This window comes from Anopheles coluzzii, chromosome 2 (assembly GCF_943734685.1).
Source record: "Anopheles coluzzii chromosome 2, AcolN3, whole genome shotgun sequence".
In the NCBI taxonomy this organism is placed as follows: domain Eukaryota; kingdom Metazoa; phylum Arthropoda; class Insecta; order Diptera; family Culicidae; genus Anopheles; species Anopheles coluzzii.
Genome location: NC_064670.1, coordinates 89,807,226 through 89,827,322, shown reverse-complemented (window position 1 = coordinate 89,827,322; position 20,097 = coordinate 89,807,226). Strand labels below are relative to the sequence as shown.

Genomic DNA, 20,097 nt, shown 5'->3' with positions numbered 1-20,097 from the left:
GCCATACGTAGGACTGACTATCCTGCTATGGGAGGAATCACTGAAAGCCAAGCGCACAAGTAGTGGTACAGGCAGGCCTTGACCGACAACGGTTGTTGAGCCATGAGAAGAATAAGAAGATTGTGCACTTAAAAACAGTATTTATGCACTTATGATTTTACATTATAAATAACCGCAATAGATGCACTATTAAAAATATGCGTGTGCACACTGTGGACGTTAACCGGTGGCAGCACAAGTCCAGGAGTCAGCACGGCTGCCCATATCAGTATCTTTTATTGGAATTCTACAAGCATCCGTTTCAAAACAACCTGAATCCTTTCCGTATGAAAACTCATTTATTTCAAACAATCAGTGGATGGATCTAAAATACTTTTCCCTATTTTGTTTACCAGTGGATTTTACGCATGGATCCATGTTTGTAGTTGCATGAATATTGTCAAGATATTCTCATAGTCGCATATAAATTTGAAAGGGCTACCTATGAATATGCGCTGCCCTTGAGTACAAAAATACTTAGTAAACCGTGGCAATTCAAATTCAAACGGTGACGTGACGTAAAATCTAATTCCAATCGAAAACAAAACACAGCTATGTAAAGTTTATGGACGATCATGAGAATGGTTGAGTCAAATATTCAGTCACTTTCCCAAATACAGTAAAAAAAAATACAGTAAAAAAAACAATTAAAGGAGGGAGGCTGTAATCTATTAAGTAATGTTTGAGTTTAGTCTCTTTTATCTGCATATATTGGTACAAGGCATCGAATTAAGCGTAACGTAATTGATGGATGAAGCCTCCTGGCTAACAAAACAGGTTTTCCAGTTCCATCAACGTTTCATTTTGGTCCAAATGTTCAGAACTCTATTCCAGTTACAAAAGAGCAGATAATAAGGCGCACACCAATGTGCCGTAGCACATTAAAGCATTATTCATTTTCCTCTCTAGTCATGGTACGGCAATATTTGGTACGTTTCGTGCGATTGGCATAATAACATCAAATCTTCCGATTGTGTGCCGATTGTACATCCGATCAAACGTTCCGCATTTTCTGGTTCACAATGGCGGACTCACCGATACAGCCACTGCCGTACGAAGCATAAGTTTTGTGCAGCTTAGTAGAAGATACGCGTGCAGTGGTGGTGGAGCTTCAATAGAGAATAAGTTTACTGCCCAGCGTCTCTCATCGTCTCCCGTGCGATACCTCGGAAGCGTCCTATTTCAGAGATTGAGGCGTAGGAGTGTGAGGTAGAAAAAAGTTACAAGCACGTACCTTGCGACCAGAACACACTAATCAACGTACCATAGAACGGTGGCCTTCGTTCAGTGTTCTCGCTGCTACTTGCTGCTTTCAGCTCACAATACTGCGGACTAGCGTTGAACCAGGTAATACAGCTCTCTGTATGTATCGTGCAAAAGATCGTATTTTTTATAGCAACGTATAACTTTTGTAATCAAGTGAAAGCCAAACTCAAGAACCGGATATCAATTTTGCTGAACTTTTAAAGATTACTTTAAAATTAAAAGATTGCGTTTTGTTGGTAGAAACGGTGCACAGCGAACCAGTATGTAGTTTAGTAAGCGCTCAAGCTGCTCGAATTGGAACACCGTCTCCGTAAAACAGAACAGCTCTTGCCCAACTCACTGGGCTCACTGACAACGTTTCTGTTGTGGACACTTTCAACTGTGCTTCAAGCTAATCGTTAAGCACTGTCACGGTGCAGAGTCAAAGCTTTTAGCGATATGCAGGCAGGAAAAAGCATTAAAAATTACTCTCCCATTAACAGATCCAAATGCTGTTTCAAAAGCTCGTCAGAAAAATGGCCCATTCCGTGAAAAATAGCGCACAAAATCAAACGGAAACCATTGCGCTGCGATGGTTCACACGAACCGAGCATTACTTTAAAACTTCCCACCGGGCTACACCGAACCACCTGTTGGAGGGAAACTTTACCGGGAAGCAGCAAATTTATAGCCCCGATCTCGAACTCGACTAATGGTACAACTTTTCTCCCGTGCGGTCGACCCGCAGCGATTGCAACGAAAACTTACAGAACCGGGCCAGAGTCGCCCGATTTCCCGACCCATTACGCACCACGTTCGTAAATGGCGGGATCGGGGGGAGGTTTGGCGTCGTGAAAATCATCTACCGAAGTTAGCAGGCAACAGCTTGGGTCGTCCGCCCGCCGTCTGCCCCAACCGACGTGGGTGGGACGTGTGCTTCACGTGAACGATATCCCTAACCGAACATGAAAGCAAAGGCAACGGAGCATTCGTCCCCCGGTGGCATCGGCATTGCGGAGCTCGCTTTTCTAGTTTTTCGTTTTAGGTTAAAAGCATTTCCTTTTTCTACGATTCTTCTTCATCTAATCTAAATCATCTCTTCGTGCCCTCGGAGATGCTCACTCGATGGACCTGCAACCTCCAATTTACCGTCGACCTCGGGTACTGCTGCTGCTAGGGTCGATATCACACGTCCACAGCGTTAACGTCCCGGGCCATCAACACTACGGGCACGATGGGCAACACGGTCGTATCACAGGCGCTACGATCAGCCTGTGGATTCTTTATCGGCCAGATGCCAGTGTGCGTAGGTCCAAAAGCCGGCCCCCAATCCCTGGAGCGGCGGGATCAGCAATTCGGTACCCACCGTAGCGTGGAGTGAGTTTTACGACGCCTGAAGGGTGATGAAAAATCGAATCTCCCAAAGCTCCCGAGTCTGGAGTCTAGGGGGAGCCCCCACTTGGGAGGTAATGCGAGGCCGTAGACATGGAGGTGGGAATAGACGAAAACTCATTTCGATTCGTTCCGTAAGCTTCACTTCAATTCCGTGCCGCTTCCGCCATTTGAATCAAGAAGTGGAACATATTCCAGTGAACACTCTCTCACACACACACAAGCACCAGCTCGGTCTCTTCAGGCAGTCTGATTGTAAGTACACAGTGACGGTCAGAGATGTAAGACCATCATAGATTGTATCAATTGTTAGACAAACTGTGAGCACCTTGCTGAAGGTTTCTCTAGGTGTTTCGGCATTATATATTCTGAATCGAAAATTATGCATAATGTCTCCAAGTATTGCAAACAATTGAAGTTAAAAGATTGATTTGGCTTTAATAATCAATCTTTGATCTTTAGATCTTTAGATTACAACTACACTTTTAACAGTTAAATATTGACTTTCTTTGGAGGTGAGACAAGAGTACATAGCTTAAATAACAACATGAGGCCTTCTTCGAATGGCTTTAACCACATGATACTGTAATAGTTTCTTGAACATCACCATTTCGAGCTTTGCATCCGCCTGGACGCTCAGTTTTTGGTACATAGAGATTGATTTATGTTGCGTAGGTTAAGTTGAAGGTCACACAAATATTCCATCAAACCATTGAATAATATAAAGGAAAAACTAGAAGAATCAAAGAAACATGTGAATTTTCCTTTTCAAACTGCATCTTAACCAATATTCCTTTGTCAATTACACCGTAGCGTCTTATTTCAATAGAGCGTTAAAGCATTTCTTTCTAAATCCAATGAAGTGTATGAAGCCAATACACATTTATACTTTCATGTTGGAATTAACTCGATAGAACTAAGTTCCTTTGCCAAGGAGTTCATTCAGCTGTCTCTATTTATAAAGCAAATGTATTCAAAACGGATACGATATTGCTGAAGATCGCCAATTACCCGCCAATTACATTTACGCCAATTCAGATTAGTTTAAATTTGTAGATCAAACTGAATTTACATTACAATGAAATGTTTTACTTTATTAGACAGCTCGATATGATGAATACAACGTTTTGAAAAGAAGATAACAAGGTCCAAAGATGACCTTAGCTCATGGTAGTCAACGAAGTTTTTTAAGAGTATCTTATTAGAACTCTTATTACAAAACAAATATTAAGACTACAGTCTGTTCCCAAGATACGCGGTTCTTGACATACGCGGATTCGGAGTAACGCGGTTTTCTAAATTTACAGATCAAATGTCAAATCAGCACAATTTGCTTCAAGAAGTGTCCAACGCCCTATAAATTGCATTTTTGCTAATAAATTTAATCCACTAACAAGCGAAAAATGAGGCAAAATTCTGCATAAATCGTATCAAATAAATGATAAAGTGTATAAAACTACTAAATTGAATAAAACATACCAAATAGTCAATTATTATTTTGGCCGAAAACCACGAAATTCGACTTGCGCGGATATTCGAGTTACGCGGATTCCTCGGGAACGCACAAACCGCGTAACTCGGGAACAGACTGTATATTTGAAAATCTTAAACCGTCAAAACTGGCAACCCACGTAGCAATATAACGATTAATATAGTAAACTGTCTCACACAGCCCAAATATGAAGAACACCTAAACACAACGCAGCAACAAATCAATAACAGGCAGAAAACAATTCCCATCCACGCGTGGTATAGATTTCGATGTTTACTTCCTTTCTGCCGCTGCCATTAGCTGGCTGGTGTTGCGATCATTACCTTTTCCATTTGTTTTGAAGTTGCTTTAGTTGTTGTTTCTGTTCGTTCTTCCTTATCGAAAAGCGCCCGGTCAGCAGCCGAATCCAATACCGATATTGCAAAGCTCTGTTGCATGGGAGGCCCACCTTGGGTCCGTAAAAGTTGTTGGCCCATTAAAACTGGATTACGACGGATTTTGAGAGGGATCCGGCCGGAACGAAAATAAATAGTAAAAAAAAAGAAACAGCTTCCAAACGAACCGTCCCTGCTGCATCACACTGCTAGCCCTTTTTAGTCTTTGCCCACCGCCACTGTGCTTTTGCACGTGCCGGGGCAATCGGCGAACGTTGCCGAACCCTAGCCAAGCCAGCCAACCGTCCCCAAAACGAGCGGCAAAATCAACTGATCTAGCTGAGCATTAGCGAAGGACACGACATATCGGGAAAGGGAATCTATCGCCAACCAAAGACGGCTAGCATCGCAACCGGAACGGAACCGGAAAGGAACGGGAGAAATGGAACGGGAGAATCGAGAAAGTACCCACGTAAATGGAGAAGTCAATCAGAAAATTGCCACTCACCTTTTGCAGTTGCCCGCTGCGTGTTCCTGCGAGCCGAGGGTGGGATGCGGGCCAACGTCGAATGAGTCTCTACGTGCGAGTGGTGAGGGGGAAAAAGTTGCACCCAGGAAATCACACGGCTCCTTGCATCCTTTGAGCGTTGGCGAAGAGCACGGCCACCGTCTTAAAAATGGTGAGGCGAACGAGAGATGCGCTGACCGACAAAAGTCGGTTCCGGTCCAATGTCGGTGATGGTAATGTTAAAGGTACCGGCCACGATGATGAATTGATTCGTTCGTTGTTTGCCTTTTTTTGCTCTTTTTCCTATTTCCACTCACTCGAAATCCACTCGGACTGCGGGGTCTTAGGTGAAAGGATTCTCCGCACGGGTCGCCACACCGGTCAGCGCGTCTAATGAATGCAAGCCCAGGGGTTCGGGATGTGCGGCAAAACGGGAAGGACAACGAACAGGAAAAAAAACAAACAAGAGCATTGAAGGTAGAGAGGCAAAGGAGAAAACCAAACACTCGCTTTTTTCTGCGAATGGCAATGCACCACGGTGTAAACGAGTGCAGAAAACGAGAGCAAGGTCAGTTTCAACCCAGGCGCCCAGGCGAAGAACGGAGTTTGATCTTTCGCCAGGTCGCCCCCGTCCACTATCAAGAAAATGCATCTTTCTTCGTTCCCTCTGCTCCGAAGCCTTTTCTGAGTGGGAGCTAGCGACGTCGAAGAAAATCGACGCAAGCCACGAGGCGGAAAAAATGAACTTAAAAATTGCTTTCGCCTCGAAAACGATCTGTAATGGACGGCGCAGGTGAAGAAACGAGCAGGGAGAAATTAGACGCTAAGCTATCTCTATAAACTGCATAATCACACTCCCACAGACACACACACGCACAGAAAACACATTCACGCAAATATATACACGCACGTACACGGCACACAAACATACACGCATAAACACACGAAAGCTGCCGTTTCCTTCGCCAGCGTCACTTCTGCAAAAACCCACGCGGGCAGCACACACTTGCCCGCTTCGCTGGCGGCACTTTCTTTGCACTATTTATACATGGGCTGCTGGTTCTTTCTCCACTTCTCTCGGCTGGCCTTGGCAAAGAGGGTGAGAGAAAGAGAGAGAGGGGAGAGGGAAGGGACCGACTGGCGTTGGCGGAGCGGGACGCTGCCAACGGCAAACAGTTCACCTTATGTATATTTTAAAACACGCTCAACACTCTCTCCCCCGCTATCAACACGGCGCTGCGTTCGTCTCTGCAACAGTTCTGCGTCCCTACCCGGTTTTATCCGGCTCACCTGGAGCAGCAGAAAAAAAAAATGAAAATAAAGGGGGACCTGGTGGATCGGGAACCCCACCAGCAGCTTGTGGGAAATCGCACCGCGCCTTGTTTCTTTAGCCCTATCAGCAGCAACAAGCATGTCCCCAGCTCAGCCCGCGGTACCTTATTTGCACCGCATGCTGCATTTTTCTTTTATGCAACCGCCCCCTTCAACCACCCTCATCGCCCTTATTTTTTCTTTTTCAGAATTGTGGTGCTGGCTGAATGCTGTGGGAGCTTTTTTTGTTGTTCGCCTGACTCCTATCTTCATCTTGCTGTTGCTGTTGTTTGTTGCTGAAGCACAGCCTACGTCGTGACGGGTAGACGGCGCAAGGAATTGAATCTGCACGACCATCAACATCATCATCACGTCGTCGGCATCATAATTTATCATCTCTCTTACTCTTTATTATCCTTCAAACCTTCTCTCTCTCTCTCTCTTTCTCGCACACACTTTCCATCTCAACAAAATGCACGCGCATATGTTCGCTTGCAGGTTTGTACAGCACCCAGCATCCTCTATTATAGTTTTCATGGGGGAGAAAACAGTGCACAGGGACTCGGTAACGCGGAGGCGCACGATGGTTCCATTCAATTTTAACCAAAACGCGCCAAAACGATTATTCACACAGAGAGCACACACACACACACACACATATTACGAACTAGAAAGCAATACATTGTCGGGGATTTACGAGCGCACCACCGGATACGTCCCAGTAGCTGTGCACTTTTTCGTTTGCATCGCGCTGCAACTTTCGGGGTAAATTAACATTCCAGCACGCCAGCTAGCGCACAAACGGCCGCAGAACAAATGGCAACATGGTCGCATCAGAAGCTAGTATGTGTGTGCGTGTATGCGCCTGCTTTATGCTACACTTGTTCCCCGGGATGCACAACAGTTCTGAGTCCTTTGCAGCAGTCCTTGCTATATCGCTCACAAAAAAAACATACACACACACACGTCTATAGTTGGTTTGTGGCAGAGCTGGAGCTAAAAGGAGACGCTTAGTAAGAAGGCCCCTAAGCAAACCACATTGCATCCAGGGCTTCACGAGGGCATTCGTCCTCCGCAGCACATGTGCACGAATGAAGACTTCTGAAGATTGAACTCCCTGAAGAGCTGCACTGCAATGGTGTGCATAGAAGTGTATTTGTCGGGTTGCATTTCTTAGTTTTCCTCTCTCTTTTATTTTTTTTATGCTAAATCCTTAACCAACCAATTCCATTCCGGGCCCTTCGTTTTGCGCCAACACTCACAAACACACACACACACACACACACACATACACACACACACACGAAGCGCACGCAACCAAACTTCATTACCGAAGCCACATGGCTTCCCGCGGTCCTGGAGGGATTTGATTCCTTCACCATTTCACTGCCCCACTGCTCGCAATAGCATCTAAACCGACTCAAACCCGCGCGTCCCAGCATCCGGCAGTCGGGCGGGAAGCTGAGAATCTAACCACCGGGCAGCACCTACCAAAAACCGATCCGCAGGCAAACGCGTCCGGGCAACCCCGGTTAGGACGTTGCAGTAATTGACGTGGGGTGGCCGGTTGGTAGCGGTCGGTAACGGGCTCGACGAGTGCCGCGTCCCCAGGCTCGCGAAACCAGCGGGCTACATGTGACCAGATGTGCGTCTGGCGGTGCTGGCTTCTGCTGGTGCGTTCGCCACTTGCACAAAGCGGATGGGGGAGGGGAGCAGCTGTTGGTATCGCGCGGAGCACAGAGCAGGGACGAACTTAGTGACGAACCGGAGCAGCGATTGGGTCAGCGCGGAATGAACCGATTCAACAAACTGTTGCCCTGGGCAAGTGTGTGGCTGCTTCCATCGCACGGCACGGCACGACACGACACGGCTCGTTCGGTTCGCTCGTACGAGCCAGGCGGCGCTTCGCAACGTGCACGTTCGCGGACATGCGCAACTGGTAGGTCGCAGCTGGTGCACGGTCGCGCACGTTCGGGTTTTCTGGTCACCGAGTCCGAGGGTTTCGGTGCTGGAGCGTAACTGTCGACAGTGTTGCCGTCCGTGCCGTGTGGCGTTCGCTCGTAGCCGCGCGGGATAGCTGTGATACGGTTCTGCAGTACACGGCGGGTCGCGCTACGCTGTGCCGAGCGTTCCGCAGCGACCCGGAGACCGGAATCCGGCTCCCGGAGCCGTTTTGCATGTTTTGCTGTTTCATGGGGTGCCCCGGCTCATGGGGTGGATTAAGCGAAGCGTTCCAATAGGGAGGGAGAGGTTGAGCAGGATTGGGGCACGGTGCTGAAGGAAGCTGAAGCTGTCGGTTACGACGAATTTCACACCACGATCAAGAAGGGGACCGCAACATCGGAGGGCCGGGGAAAAAAGGGATGGAAAGCAGGAAAATCCGGAACTTCCTCCATGCTGTCGCTCCGAAAATCATCTGCTTGATAAAATCCTTCTTCTTCTTCCTTCCGATAGCGCGCTCCGTCGCGCCGTTCTTTGTTTGCCCAATGCTTGCGCACACCGTTTGGGGGCCAAATACTCGCCCCCCCCCCCCTTTCCCCTCCCACCACCTTCCCCTGCCCGCCTGCTGATAACGGGAATTTGTGGGCGCTTGCACGTATGTGTGCATGTGTTTGTGTGTGACCTTCGTGCCTGACGGGGGAACGAGCGGCGAAAAATTGACTTGGCTTGGGAATGTTAAATGAAACACACACACACCCACACAAAACAACAACAACAAAAAACTAATACACAAACACACATGCAAAAAAAGGGAGATTTGAAACATCGATTAAAAGATTGCGCCACTCTGGGAAAAGGGGTGCGGTGAGGGCTGTATAGGGAGGTTAGCACATCATTTGGAATTCAAAACAAAAGCACCTAGGAAAGGCAAACAAACAACCCAATCCAATGGCAAGCGAACGGTGGCAAACAATCGATCCCGGCCGGGCGCAACCGAGGAAAACCCCCGCGTGGCGGCAGGGGGAAAGGGAACCATGCGGCCCTTTTGCACACTCCCGCGGGAGGAGTTTATCACTCATCCCGGGGTCCCGGGCGCGCGCAATCAGGAAATCGGTGGAGCGTTTTGGTTTTGGAAACAGTTTGTTTAACAGTCGCAAATGATAATCTCGAACGATACTTTAAACTGTTAACTGCTCTACTGCTCGTTCTTGATTGATTCTAGGTCACCAAAGGTCGACTTTTAAGGAGCATAAAAAACCCCATCTAACCGCCTTATGTAACTATTTACAATTTCCAAGAGAAAGAGAAAAAGTCCTCGAAAAGGAAAACCAGACTCGGCGAATGGCGAATATTTGATCAGATTATGAAACTAGTCTCGGAGTGTGCGATAGGTCCTAAGCAAACAGTGACTCGGCAAGGGGCACCTTTGGGCACGTGGGAGCATTCGTAGCTGCAATAACAGTCATGGCAAAGCTTTGGTTTCCGTTCAAACGATTTCTCGGCGGACAAAAGTGCCGCGCAGGACGTTGCTCGCTTCTGCTCGTGGGTGAACGTTTCGTAAAAGCTGCAAATATACTTTTTCCCGAATGGCAAGCAAGGGAAATGAATTCGTTCAATGATTTCGATGGATGGGCTGTGTGGGTGTGTGTGTGTGTGTGCGAAAAAATGGGGGAAATCATAAATAATTTTAATATCGGCATTCCAACACGCTAATAGTCAATATCCGATTCGAATCGATCGTCTGCCTTTATCGCAAAGGCCGACGACGCTACTGGGTGTGATATTTTGTTACGCGTTATGACAATCGAATCGATAGCCGTTATCGTGCACTTCCAATAAATGCTATTTCAATTTAAGTGATACGAATCCGGCCGCCAACACACGTGCCCAACACTACTTATGGTGATAAAAGGGCCAGCGAGGAAAACTGATAAGATCGATCTGGTTAAAGTTGCATGATGCGGCTGACGGATTACAGCAACGGCTGTAGGGAAGCACTTTGCTGTGTGCTACCGATTTAGCTGTGACCTTGAAACTTGTTGACTATCAATAGAACTGGAAACCGGATAGGCTATCTGCCAGGCTTGCGTTTTCGTTTAGCAAGCTCGCTTTAATTTACGCTCAAAACGAATTCGTATTTGTTTTTTTTTTTTAAATTTATTTATTAGATATTTAGCTTTCAATAGAAACTGAGTACGAAGTGCGTCATAATTAAAAAAGAACGACAGAAATTAGACAGAAGAATATTTAGTACAAATATTTATCACATATAAAACTTTAAAAACCCCAACCAAAAAAAAATGAGCAAAAAAATATGTTTATGCCTTCCGGTAATCTGTCACTGCGAATCCATAGATACCAGGCGCCTCCATCGTCATTAACAAATGGTAGAAAAGACCAATAAATCGTAAGCACTTTTTGTAACACATTTTTATAATTGTTCTACTTTATTATTTTCAGCTAATATAGAGCAAATAAAAACACTGTAAAGATTAAAGACTCAAGCAATGCGGATCTATAGGTTTGCAATTCTTCAGTTCATGTCGGTCAAGGGATTTCAGCATATTTCAGCTAACTATTTGTTTTTATCTATTTTTTTTTAACAAACGAGGGTATTCAATCTATTTTTCATCAGGTGTCAGAGCTGGACAGCATGCTGACCACTGGATCGCTGCAATATCCTTTTCTATTTCCCCTTAGTTTAATTGAGTTCCAATTAGTTTAGTACCAATAGGGCCAACTAGATTTTAAGCAATTGTATGTTCAACCCCAGAGGCAGACATATTGAAAATAATAAATGAAATGAAATATGTTTGGCAAAAATCCAGTCTTAAGTAACTTAAGTAACAGTCTTTTAAACTTAATCTAGACCTTTTTTTGCGCCAAACTGATTCATCTAGTTAATTTTGAGTCAATTTTCAACCTTTAATGCATTTAGGTGCACTTCAATAACTATTTTTTAAAGTGACAAATCTTTCCAAATAATAAGTGCATCAAGACGTATGTACTGGAAGAGCTCTGGCTCTACTTAAAAACTGATGTTTACGTTTATCGCACCAGTAGTGTTGCCACACATGTTAATCATCAATTTTGAGCTACACCCAGAAAGAGATCATTTTTGAAGTCTTTCTTGGTAGAAACATAATTTACGAAAAATAAGTACAAACTCCATCAAGTGTCGTTTACGTTGATATTCATGCCATTACATTCCTTAACTTTAACTCCCTATCAGAATAAACCATATATTTTAACACCAGATTACCATAATCATACTCGATTTTGATATTTATTTATTTATTTATCTATCAATGGTAATCATACTCGATTTTGATATTTATTTATTTATTTATTTATTTATTTATTTATTTATTTATTTATTTATTTATTTATTTATTCATTTGTCTCAGAGGTAGTAGTTTTTGACTTATTTTCATTACCCTGACGACTCACTTTTTTTTTAATTCAGAGGGAACGGTTTCGGCTCAAGCACCTGTTTAAAAGATGTTTATATTTACGGTCGTAATCTATCACTAAAATTAATAGAACCCTGTTTTTACGCGGTGGTGCTATTCTTATTTCACACCTGTTTTTAGGAATATTCCAGCATAATTGAAAAAATGTACCATTAACTTAAAAAAGTAATGTGCTTAACAGGCATACTTAACATCATGGACTAAAAAAACCTCATCGAAATGGTAATTCCACAATTTAAAACAAAACACATGGTGGTGCTATTTTGGTGTATTTTGGCTATGGTGGTGCATACACACGTGAATTGAGCGCATCAAGACTGTTAAACTATAAGACAAATCAGTGAAGAAACTCCTTGTTTTTTAAAGGGCTACTCGTGTCACAAGATCTTGCAAACAAACAAATAACAAGCAATGCAGCTAAGGTTCAATGTAGATATGCTGTGCATATTAAACGATCCTTCTTAGTAACGCATTGTGTTGTTACGCCTGGTAACAATTTGGTGAGTAGCTGGATAGACTGTCTTAGAACTTACTTTGTGTGTATTTAATATGTATTTGCTCAGTTTAAAAATTAGTCTTTCTTCGGTCGATTGACTTTTGCTACTGGCCTTACTTTCTCGATTGCGCCTTTTTTCTCAAACAGCTGATCAGTCTTGACCGCACTTGACCCTATTTCGCGACCGCTGCCGAACTTTATCCTAATTGGCCCTATTTTTGATAATCTAGCTGTTTCGCCTTTGGGGATATCTTTTTGTCCTTATCTGTTTTACAGCGCCATCTGGTGCTTTCTTCATATGTTATTCGAGCTGTCCTTGACAGCTCGTTGTTTTGATAAACATTGTAGCTGCTGATCTGCACGAGGTAGATATCGTGCCAACACATTGTGTTGTCATTTTTCATGATGATCTAGGATTGAATTATACCTAGATCATTGTAGGATTGAAGATGGATGATCTAGAAGAAGATAACAGAATTTAAGCTGACCAAATAATATCTCTTAGTAAATTTTGACGGTCTCAGAGAATAGTGGAAACAAGCACTGGTCTCCACATTTTTCTATTCACGGCCGTATTGCATTGGAAATAACGTTGTGCATAAAAAAAATACTAACTTAATTTATTTATGTAAGCTTTCTATTCTCTTGTAAAGTATTTTTAGGCCATTCACAAGGACAGAAGAGGCGTGGTCCAAATTGATGTGACAAGATCGCGTGGAGGCTTGCGCCATAAAGGCCGGGATTAAGGAATGGAAGACGGAAGCCTGAGACCATGAGCGGTTTCGGAAACTCCTGAGGCAGGCCAAGACCGTAACGTGGTTGTGTCGCCGAATAAGTAATTATATATTATTGAAGCGTATATTTTGATATTATAGCTATTATAAGCTTTTATATATATGTAAGAATTGTGGTAAAATGGTATTGCCTGATGTAAACCGAAATGAACTTATAAAGAAGAGAACTTGGGCTGAGAAGTCAGTCGTTGATCAGTTGGCAATAAAGCAACACCGTCAGAAAAGAAAAAAAGTCTGTGTCAACGTTCTCCCTCATTCGGTCCACCTCCTCTACCCCCTCGGTCGGTTTTCGGTCGTCGTGATACGGTTGTGTCTAGCATTGTTCTACAGTGTTCAAGTATTCTTCGGCTTCCCTCCATCCATTCTTTCTTTTTTACATATATATTGACAAGTCTAAATAATGAACTATTTATTTTGATAATTCTGTTTACATCACATCATCAAGATCAATTTATCATAGGCCCTGCAGTAGAGCATATTGAATTACAGTCTGTTGCCGAGTTACGCGGTTCTCGACACATGCGGTTTCGGAGATACGTCACTTTTTGATAGGAAGGCTGAAATCTTTTGCTCAAACTGGTTATCTGGTAGCTTGATGAATACAGAAAACACTCTTAAAATCTTCATTCAGAAGCAGAAGCGATAAAAATAAGCCTTCTAAATTCATACACCTTGGGATAAACCCACCTGTATACTATACCCACGTTGATAGCTGCTCGAAAACTGCTATACAATGAAAACAGCTGACGGGCTGAAAATTTGCTTCAAGAATTGTGCAATGCAGTATAAATTGAAGTTTTGCTAAAATAATTAATCCGCTCAAAAGCCAGAAATATCAGAATTTTCTGCACGAATCGTATTAAAATATTGATGTAGTGTACAAAAGTACTAAATTTAATTAAAAATATCTCGTAACCAATTGTATTTTAGCCAAAAAAAAAAAAAACAGATATTCGACTTCCCTCTCGAACGCACAAACCGCGTAACTCGGGAACATACTGTAACTACTTAATAAATATGTGATGCTTTAAATGCTTTTTCGATGGAAGATATACATTAAAAAAAAATACAACAATTACAAATAAATCCGGTGGTTGTAGCGCCGGAAAGGCAAAAATAAAATAGAAAATTCCAAATAATAACATGGAAAGTTTTGCAATAATAATACGAAAAACAGACAACTGCTGAAAATACGTATAAGACATATAATTTTTATTTAAATTTAGATTTTACTGCAAAACAATGTTTGCGACAAACAGTTAACCCGAACCGTCTTCACCATTAATATCCGTTAATATCATCCAAAACGTTTTCAGTGGGTTGGTTTGTTTTGTGACGGTTGTTTCGCTATTTGCATGGCATTACCAACAATAATCTATAAAAGCAAACCAACCACACAGAAACACCAATCATTCGTCAGTCGTCAGGTTCGGTTTGCTTTTCACTCGTTTGATTCATAAAAACGAACGTCCAATGCTCGAATGGATCATTTCGTTCCCGCTTCACGTACATACGTGCGAGAGCAATTGGCAAACAACAATTACCATCCGCTTAGCCTGGCAATACAAAAGCACTGCAACTCTTCCCCTCTGTTCAGCCGCGGACTTTTATACACCTTTCAAAATAAACGAACTCCCTCGGTACGCGTGTACGGTCATTATTTTTTTCCGCGCTCTACTTCACATTTTGCACCCGTGCACCCCCAGCATTCTTCGCATCCAGTACATTTGCTCTCGAACGACCGCGTCCCAACGAGTCGACGAGATTTTGCCATTGCTCGAGAAAACAGTCAAGGGAGCATTGGGGGTTATGGTTCCGCGTTGCAAACCAACTACTGCTCCGATCCCACTCACCTCGCCTTTACAAAAGCAAGTGGAAAATGCGTGACTAGCGTGTGAGCGCGTGCGAAACAATGTTTGGTGAAATAAAACATACATTACGTTCTGTCCAACCCGCCTGCTCGCCCGCTTTTATCCCACCCACCGGTCGGTTGTACGGAATTTTGTTTTCCCAGTGCAAAGTTCACCTGTTGATAAGTGAGCGGGGGGAGGCCAGGCTCCAAAAATATTCCTTCCGCTCATTACTCGCACTCGCGTTCTCGCATGCTCACTTCCCGTTGCGGTATAATGGCGGTTTGACGTTTTACTCGATTGGTATGCATCTTTCGATTGTCCTCATTCCCTCTTTCTCTCTACCCTCCCCCTTCCCTACGCTTCAACCCCTTTTCCAGCTGGAGCTCAGGTCGGTCGGTCGGTTCGTTTCTTCAATCGATCAGTCCTCACCTCACCGGATCCCCGCCTCATGGTCACAACGACCAGCAACGACAGCTAATCGGCGCCAATGCTAAGCGAACGTAACCGAAGGCCGGGTTCGCACCAAAGGTGCTGGCCCGTTTTATATATATGATTGCTCATCAATTTGCCTTCCGTTTGGCCAACAAATCCTAACCATGAGGCTAATGAGTCATGAATTAGATCGGCTTTCATGCCGGCTGCCAGCTGCCTGAACAATTTCCACCCCTGGCAACGCACGGGAGGGAAACGCCTGGGCGGCAAAGCGCGAGAAACGCGCGGGGCACGGTGAGAAAAATTGGCACCACATTTATCGGCGTTGTTTGTACGCTTAGTGTGTTGCTGTAGCATTTTGCTTTGGCCTTTCTCGGTTGGTCTGTCTTTCCGGTTTTTGTGCGCCCTGTTTGGCTTTTATTTTTAACGCTCGCTCGGCGGAAGGCTCCACCGAGTTGGGCTGGGTGAGTGAAGAGAGGGAGGAAGGAAAGATTTTGATATTCGTAAGGCGCCTGGCATTTCTGTTTCTGGCAGGAGTGGAGGATTTGATTTTCCCCGAATTCCTGCACCAACATCGGGCGGCGGGTGGGCTAGTCAACGCCACTCAGGATGAATAATTTAACCAGCTTCCTCTGGCCACGCTAATTAGCCAGCGAGCGCGTGACGACTTGTTTTAGCAGGATGGTAGGCAACGCTGCAACGTGAAGTTGAAGGTTTCGATTGCGTTGAATAAATCATGTATTTTTCATGTTTACAGGACCTGTTTTTGTGATTGATAAATTTTCGGTTTAATCTTTTTAATAATTCCTATGTTTTATCGGCAATCATTCAGTTGGGAATCGATATTAATGCATTAACGCTAATTTTTTTTCTTTTGCTCTCTTAACACACAGGCTTGTTGAAGTCAATAGCAATTGTTTAGTAAAAAAACAGTTATTGAATTCCATTTAATTATCAAATTTGTTATCGTTTATATGACTGTTTGTTACTTTTAGGATATATTATTAATGCTAATACTAATTTTTAGAGTTTCCACGATTTATTGGTTGGTTCCTATATTTGTTTGGTGCGTTTCCCAAAATTTCTTGGCTCAATTGTATTGATATCCAATCGAAAAATATCAAAAAAAGTTTGTAAGGAACAAATAAAAATTTATAAGATACAATGTATAAATCGTGAAACGAGCCCAAAACAATATCGGATCCATCCAATAAATCGTGGGAAACCCAGTATGAGCACAAGCTACAAGGTACAAGGCGTCTCCATGGCGAAGCACTTAATTGATTATTTTTCACATTAGTTTTTATCATTGTAGAGCAGGGGTCTCCAAACTATGGCCCGCGTGCAGCCCTCAAGAGCCTTTAAAGCTGCCCGCCATAACGTAGTTGGGGTTAGTTTTCGAATCATTCATCAAAATTTATTTTTTTACTTTTGAAAGACGAAAATCCAGATTCAAAAAAGGAAGCTGTAGAATATGATATATTCATTTCATATCTCCTAATTAAGATAACATTTGAAATTTCACCTATTGTGCAGGCACTGTTAAAATGGCCCTCAACAACGTTAATTGTGAAGCAGTGCGGCCCGCGAACTGTAAAGTTTTGAGACATCTGTTGTAGAACAAAACAACCGGAACTAATAAATATTGACTTGTGATACAGTCGTCAACTCGCTCGACTCAACAACATGCCCGTGTTGGTGCTGTCTGCTAATAAGTCACTAAGAGCCATGTCCACTAGTGGTACAGGCAGGCCTTGAGCGACAACGGTTGATGTGGCAAAGAATAAAGAGAAGAGATTATTTTAGTTTTTTTACTAATGTTTTTTTTTTCTATAGGTCAGTAGTTGTTATTAATATCGATACGGTGTGTAAAAACATTTCTAAAAAATCAAGCAGTTAAGTAAAGTTTTCATACGATTAACTAATATTTACAAAACCACAAGCAAATGCATTTTAGTCCTCAAATGACTCAACACTCTATTATTAAAGCGTTCGTAACTATTGATGTAAAGTGTGAAGAAACGGTACATCAAAGAACTGCACTATTATCGATCGTTGCGTAATACACATTTTCCCCCATCAAGCTAGAGTGGATCATTTACAAACAGGGATAACGTGACCTCGTCTTTTCAACGGTCAAGAAAAAAAACTCACCTATGCAGCCATATGTCTTGTATCTTGAACTGAGTATTATGCAGCGAAACCTTTTTAAAAGACCATTCAAAAGAACGGGTTATTTATGGATCACTTCATGATTATTTTATGTTCTACAGCCTCTAGCAAAATATGCTTTAGTTGTAAAGTTTTTTTTTTCTTTTTTCACATTTGTAATATGTTCATCACCATTAAATCACAAGAAAGTGTTGTGCCCGCTTACTAATGAAAATGTCTATTCTTCTTCTGTAGTATTCTGATTTCTGCAGTGCTTCAAAAACAACGAACCGATCGCTTTCACTACTGTTGCTCCTAGCCATCACTTGATGTTTTGTAAGAAAGCTTTAACATTTTGTTATTGTTATTATTGTTTTGCGCTAGCTAGAAAGACATTATGATTAGACTACTCTTATGAACTGATTGTAAAATGAATGCAATTTAACAAGTTAAAAACATCGTTATAGAGCCATCAGCATTTACATTAAGTAAATTGGGTTCAAGCGTGTTTAAGTTTAAGGTGGGTCTACACCGGTTACGATTGTTGCGCTGAAAAAAAGAATGATTGTAAATCTAACGTTATGATACAAGAACACATTTATTTTTGTTTACAAAAGTACACACCCTAAGACTCGGTCTAAAATAGAATCTCGAATATATGAGTGCAATAATTATAGTTATCTTATCCGTGTGATATAATTCCACTATTTTATCAGATTATAAATATCTCACTAATAAACTTATCTGTTGTCCAGGATTCATTGTATGTATCTGTGGAAAACATGTACTGCAATGTACATATTCGTTTCCAGTATAAACATGAGTAAGAATAGTCATTTGTACGTGATTAGGAAGAATTAAGTTAGTCGTTATGTAACAATCAATCAAACCGGGATTATTAAATTTTCTCTCCATTTTCAAGTTGAATTGCTACTGTACGGCTAAATTTTATAATTCTTGTAGGAATTTATTGTTTGTACAATACGATTTAAATTGCATATTATGTTTTATTCAGAAGAAACGATTTTCGAGGCTGCTTAGTCCAGTTTAGTGGTTCAATTGGCATTCCGGAGGTCTGCATTGTTTGATTCCCAGGCATTTTGTTGGATAAAGTCCTTTCCTTTAGTAGTGGTCCGAGTGACATGGTGGGGGTTTGTATAGTTAAAGTGTTCAAGTTAATCTAATTAATGTCCTAAGTGCAAGGTTCATTCTTTCATTCCTGCATTCATTCATCCATCACAAACATACAAGCGATGTACAACATAGCACATGGTCAAAGAAGAGGGAATAGAACAGGACACAACGTTGCTGTTGTTAGCCGCCAAACGTTATTATACGCACAAATTGGAGTAACATGGATTGACTTACATTGTAACACTAACATTGCTTCGACATGACGAGGCTCATCTTCATTTAAAAATAAGAACCATTATTTAAAAAAACAGATTGTTGTTTTTTACAAGTACGATGGTTACAAACAAGTAAGTTTGTACAAACAAGTACTTACTTATCCGGCGCTACAACCGCATTGTGGTCCTGGCCTGCCTCAGGAGTGTACGAAATCGCTCACGGTTTCGCGCTTTCGTTTGCCAGTCCGTTATCCCGGCCTTGCGGACGGCCGAAAAAGACTTTACGGGCTGGGCCATCCGTTTCAATAATAAACAAGCAATTGCATTCTGCTGGCCCATGGCTCTTGATCGTTTAATAAATTTGGCCCTTTACGTCAAAAGTTTGCCGACCACTGATCTAAGTACTTCATATTTTGATTCGTTTCGCTATCAATCAGTATTTTAAATTCCAGGTTTTTCCCCGTTTTTTCTCGGATTTTTTTTTTTTTTGGGTTTTCCCGATTCACTATACTTCGTGTGCCGGTTGGTTATCGATACTTCAATTCCAAATCATTATATCATAAAGCGTTTTCAAAAACCGTTATCTAGAGGATGCTGGGTAAAGACGGGCATTACGCGAAAGATGGACACTTAAATACTGGTCATAAATAGTGAATTATTCAACAATATAGTATCCAAGCTGGAGATGCGACAACACATTTGAGAACCATTTTTGCCATGATTTCTATCAAATTTGTTTAAACAAATTTTCAATAGTGCGCTCGTTTGTGGATCTAATTTGACTGCTATGGATCTTAAGCAATTTAAATATTAAATCTTAATATCTTCGGAAGTTTTAAATGATCAAACTACTGATGAAAAAACGACGAAAAAAGCTTTAAAAACCAAAAAGCATGGTGGCTTAGCATCATGACACTAACGTGTAAAGACTTTACCCATGACAAATAAATTTTGCATCTACTATCAATTGTTGATTAACAGATGCCATCACACATCCCGTTAACTGTGTAAAGGATCTAGGAGTCCTCCTAGATGCTAAACTCTCCTTCGAAGAACAGATAGACCAAGTAGTCGCTAGTGGCAATCGTCTACTTGGCTTGGACATAAACATGACGCGCGAGCTTCGTGATCCTATGTGTTTCAAGACACTGTACTGCGCACTTATCAGACCACTGCTGGAATATGCTAGCATTGTTTGGTGGCCAGCATCTACTCGGGCACTTGCGCGGCTAGAGTCCATCCAACGG

The 20,097-nt window shown here is 42.5% G+C and overlaps 1 protein-coding gene across 3 annotated transcripts in view; it reads right to left on the bottom strand.

Moving 5' to 3' along the window:
- The window catches only part of LOC120948775 (potassium voltage-gated channel subfamily H member 8), a 48,448-nt gene extending 40,215 nt beyond the window's left edge, over positions 1-8,233 (bottom strand). Inside the window, exons 1-2 of one of the 3 annotated variants that reach the window (XM_040365483.2) lie at positions 7,853-8,233; positions 5,051-5,440 (exon numbers count right to left, since the gene is read on the bottom strand). The gene's annotated coding sequence lies outside the window, so the exon portion shown is untranslated. The remainder of the gene's footprint in view (positions 1-5,050; positions 5,441-7,852) is intronic. The other 2 variants (XM_040365482.2, XM_040365481.2) reach the window with 2 other exon arrangements.
- Between the last annotated feature and the right edge of the window lie 11,864 nt (positions 8,234-20,097).